The sequence below is a fragment of the Myripristis murdjan genome, chromosome 15 (genome assembly GCF_902150065.1).
Source record: "Myripristis murdjan chromosome 15, fMyrMur1.1, whole genome shotgun sequence".
Lineage (NCBI taxonomy): Eukaryota > Metazoa > Chordata > Actinopteri > Holocentriformes > Holocentridae > Myripristis > Myripristis murdjan.
In genome coordinates this window covers 101,840-107,036 of record NC_043994.1, presented here as the reverse complement: position 1 = coordinate 107,036, position 5,197 = coordinate 101,840, and the positions used below count along the sequence as shown (strand labels likewise).

Here is a 5,197-nt window from a genome sequence, read left to right as displayed (position 1 = left end):
GCAACTGTTACCCTTGTGGATCATATAGCAAAACATCTGCAACAGCCAAAATCAATTGCCAGGATTCTTTTTACTGATTTTAGCTGTGCTTTTAACACTATGCAAATTGACATTCTTTTAGATCGGCTTTTTAAGATGAAGGTGAATGGCGGGCTTATTCACTGGATCAGAAGTTTTCTAACTGATCGACCTCAGAGAGTTTTTATGAACGGGGTTTACTCAGATTAATTGGTTTTAAAAACTGGAGCACCACAAGGCTGTGTGCTGTCACCTTTGCTGTTTTCCATTTATACAAATGACATGGCAGTGAATCTTAATAATGTTCAACTTTTTAAATATGCTGATGACATGGTTGGGCTAATGTCTGAAAATAATGCCACACACAAGGAGGCCTTTTTCAGACAGATCTCTGTGTTGCAGGACTGGTGTCAGGCCACTTATCTGCAAATTAATGTAGCCAAAACAAAAGAACTCTTAATACAAACAAAAACAAAGGGAGCTATCAATATCACCCCTGTCATTCTCAACAACCAGCCTGTGGAGGTAGTGGATCATTTTAAGTACCTAGGCACAATCATTGACAAAACCTTGAGCTTCACTGAGAACTCAGAGAGCATTTTTAAGAGAGCAAATCAGCAACTGTTTTTAAAGTCAACACATTCTTGAAATGGCATACAAAAGCCTGGTTGAAAGTATTTTACAATTCAACATAGCAGCTTGCTTTGGCAATTTAAGTGTGAAGCATAAAAATAGGCTCTCCAAAATTGTTAAAACTGCAGGGAAGTTGGTTGGGAAGCCACAACAGCAACTTTGTGAAGTGTTTGACAAAGCAGTAGTCAGGAAGGCCAGACAGATATCTGAAGATGGTTCACACCCTTTGAATTCAGACTTTGAACTGCTCCCAATTGTCAATTATTAAGGGCTAAGTTAACAACAAAGCCAGCATTTCTCAATGGTAAACTAGGAATTTCCCGCAACTGAGAATTGAAGCACAGCTGATGTTAGCCCATAAGATGATAGACATAAGAGTAGACGCCGCTCGGCTGCTGGAGCGCAAGACGTATACCAAAGCAGCAAGTGCTCTCTCTCTCGCTCTCTCTAACATTAATAGGCTAAACAATCTAACATTACTGTAGGCTAGACTTGCTAACCGCCACTGAAATCGTAACGGAATCAATGAAAGAAGATGCAGGCATTCAGCCAGTGGCGGATCACTGCTCTGCGAAACAGGGAAACTCTCATAAAGTTAACGAACTCATCATCTTTAACTTTACAGCTTATTTAGAAGAGACTGTCAGCCACACTTCTGAACTAGCATAACATTAGCAGCGCTAACGTTACCCTGAACCCTTTTCTTTAGTCTGCGTCTAGAAAGTCTACGGCGGCATCTTGTGGTGTAACATAAACACAGCTTCAACTGGATCACATCACACAAACTCATGAAATACGCCAGTTGTTTCAGTATTAGGCTGCTAACGTCAGTTGTTTCAGTCAATCAACTAATCTTTATTTCCAACTCAAAAGTAGGTCCATATAAAATATAAGTATTAAGCTGCTAACGTTAAGCTAGTTGTTTCAGTATTAGGCTGCTAGCCTGCTATATTGTTATTTGTGGACAAAAGTCAACCATATCCCTCAAACCCAGTTTAGACCTACTGAGAGTTTTCACTTGAAGTTGAAAAGTCAATTACTTTCTTTGACTATTTATTATGTAAATATAATTGTAGCCTACATAGCTGGTTTAAAAGTAGTGCAGTTTTAAAGCAGTCACGTCAGTATGCAGTTAATACAATATAATAGAATAGAATAAAATAAATCTTTATTGTTCACAATAACAACACATTGGATTAATATAAGTTATAAATAACAGCAAAATAAAAAAGTGCCAGACAGTCTGACAATCTGACAGTTGAGCTATATGATATTAGGATGGATAATTCATATTGTGCTGGACTTTATTTCTAGGCCTAACATATTATTATAATTTTAGTATGGCTCCAACGCTTACACGTTTTTTTTTTTTTATTCATTGAGTTGGGGTTGACCTCGGTATTTGAAAAATCCTGGCTACGGCCTTGTACAGTATATGAATATCCAGTGTTAATCAATCCATAACTCTGCTGTTCGAGGTTGTCAGTGAGAAAAAGAACGAGAAAATTTCAGTTGAATGTAGCAGGATGGTTTCTTCCTCCTCCCCTTCCCCCTCCTCTTTGCTTGTTCCACACCAGGTGTGGGTCATCTCACGGCACTAATTGCGGGGTGGAGCCGCTAGCTTTTTAGCTGCTCCGGTGTGTGTTTGCCCAGTGTGCTACCTTGTCTCCCTCGGGGCTGGCGTCCGTGTGTGGCGCGGCGTTCCGTGTGGCTTGAACTGTGTGATGGTTGGCGTTGCCGATTTCGCCAGGTCTTCTCCATCTCTCCGCAATTGTAAGTCCTTTGCGCCTTGTGGTGTTTGGGTGTCTCTGCGGTCTCTGGGCATTACACCTGCTTTACGTTGTGCTTGCAGTGAGGCTGTCGGCTGGCTGCGGCTGTGTGGGACCGGAGTTTGTCTACGCTGTTGTTCGCTCTCTCCAGGTATGTCGGCTCAGTTAATCCAACGGTAGCTGTAACTCAGCTCGCTAGTGGCTGCTATCTGGCTAGCTGCTAAACTTTTTTTCTCTCAGTCTCTCAGCAGCGTTTAACTGCGGCCTGTTGCTCTCCCTCTCCTCCCTGGCAGAGACGCTGTGCCTGTGCTCTGTGTTCTGTGGTAGGTGGCCTGTAGCCGGGTTACGCCTCTTCATTCATATTGTAACCAACATGATTGTAATTGTTTTTGTGTGCGCATTTCGCAGGCATGTTTTGGCCTGGCGGTGCGCTGTGGTGCTCCACTCTCCGGCGGTCAACGCTCCAGTGCACCAGGACTCTACTGCTGTCTTGTCTTGTTTTGTCTATCGTCTTGCTACTGTTGCACAGCGGCCCTGTATATTGTTTGCTCCCGTCGTGGCATCAACCATGCCACCGTTCTGTTTTATTCCTTTTGTTTACTGCCAGTGACTATTTCAAGTGCCGTGCTGTAATTGGCCAACCTCCCGCGCCACAGTGCGCTTGGACGAACTACGATTGGCCACCCTTTGTGTCAGTTATCAGTACACTCTGATTCATTTTTTTTTCTTTCATATTGTTTGTTGGTGTGAATATTGTGTTTGTTTGTTTTTTTTGAGTTTATTACTATTTGCTGTGCTTTATCGTTTGTTTTCTTTATTAACTTGTGTTCTTTTTCTTGTGTTTGATGCTTTGTTTGATTATTCCAAAGTTTAAGTGTGTTTAACCATTGCTTTATTCCTTGAGTTGTTTTGAGCCCTTTTTGAATTATGTAATTGCCTTGTTTCCTTTTTTTGTGTTGAGCATACTAGTGCTGGCTATCCCAAGTGAGAAAGTCTCTTGTAATTGCAGTGTTATAGCATTCCAAAAGAATTAAATGTCAATAAATCTATTTTTATACTGAACTTCACGTCTGGTCTGGGTGCATACAAACCTGTGTCCTGTACATTAAGTTCCTGAGGGTGAAATTCCCCCAGGTGGTGTTGTCGAGCAACACGTAAATTCTAATCCTCAAGTAATACATTCTTTCAATCACCCGCTTTGCCACATAATGTTAGTAGCTGTTACGATATTCTGCCTAGGCTGTATCAATTTTTCCAGTTCTTTTTCATCTGGGCAGCACTTGGTGACCTTGAACAACAGGGCTATGGATTGATTCACACCGTATTTCTCCTTTAATGGTACTGGAAAATCTGAAAAAATTGACCTTGAAAGTCCTTAAAAAGTGCTTGAATTTGACCATGAAAAAAGTGTACAAACCCTGAAGTTGCTCATGAACCCACATACAGTTTAATACGGTAAACATGGCAACGGGACACTCTGCTGGGCTTGGATTACGTCATTAGTGCTGGCACTGTACTTTGGTTCCGCAGGGCACTGTTCACAATGAAGCAGTCATCAGTGTGGGATGTGGCCAAAGGACGTCCACTTTCTGTGACTCTTCCAGTCTCTCTGTATCTCTGGTTTTCTCGGGCTTTCTCTTACTTATCTGGCTTCACTTAACCAGACATTTGCACTCCGGATTTTCGGTACCATGAAGCCGGTTATCAACTCGCTAATTCAACCCAGGCTTTTTCCAATCTGTGCGCGCTCACATAAAAAGGGCAGTGTTTGCTGCATGCGACCAATTGCAGACATGGAAAAATCTACCCGAGCCACATACTTTACAACAGCGAAGTAGACAATAATCATTAATAAATACGAGGAATATAAATCAATAATCCAGGCAAAAAGCAACACAGCTGCAGCTGCCAACAGCCGCAAGGAATGCTGGCAAAAAATTGCCGACTGTGTCAATGTGTAAATTAGTGCGATTATAATATTACTTCCCCACCATGACAGCACGAGTAGATCTGACTACAGTAACATTTGTGTGTTCAGTAAATGAATGTGTCTCCCACTCAGCCATACACTCCCGCAGAGGAACTGGCCCTCTAACGGTGAGGGGCGACCCTTGCTGGACCTCTGCCCTCAGTTTGAGTTTCGTCAGTTTCGTCACTTTGATTCAACTGATTTTGATATTTCATTTTATAAAGCATCTGATGCCTCGTGTTTATTCTGCTGGTTCAAATATTATTTCACTGTCACTTAAAGACTGTAAAACATTTGGCATCAACTCTCGTGGACTTTTCAGGGCAGACACCCTAAATCAGTGGTCCTCAAACTACGGCCCGCGGGCTGGATACGGCCCGCCTCCACATTTGGCCCTGCCCCCTGAACAATACCAGAGACGCATTATGATTTTTTTTTCAGTCTGGCCATGCGATCGAGACTAATACACGCATAGAACGTGACAAGCCTACTGGAACCTACAAAAGGATTATAAGGAAGGAACACAAGAACTTTGAGAGACTGCTCATATGAGTCATTTAAGCAGTGGCGGTTCTGCCTATGTTGCCGCTCTAGGCGATATTACTGGCTTGCGCCCTTTCATGTTACTAATCCAACCCCCCCGCCCCCGCGGCACCAGTCGGGCACGGCACCGGGGCAGCATCAGTCGGCATCAGGCGAGCCGGCACTGGCCGGCATTAAGCCGCTCACCTGTCAGATCCGGCAGACCAGACCGGCCCGCCTGATGCCGACTGATGGTACCCCGGTGCCACGGCATGTGTGGGTCAAT

The 5,197-nt window shown here is 43.3% G+C and overlaps 1 long non-coding RNA gene across 1 annotated transcript; it reads left to right on the top strand.

Annotated features, from left to right (window-relative positions):
- Positions 1-2,326: 2,326 nt before the first annotated feature.
- On the top strand, positions 2,327-3,411 carry LOC115372828 (uncharacterized). The gene is made up of 4 exons (XR_003929479.1): positions 2,327-2,424; positions 2,504-2,571; positions 2,661-2,743; positions 2,829-3,411. It is a non-coding gene; the product is annotated as an uncharacterized LOC115372828 (long non-coding RNA).
- The last annotated feature ends 1,786 nt before the right edge of the window (positions 3,412-5,197 follow it).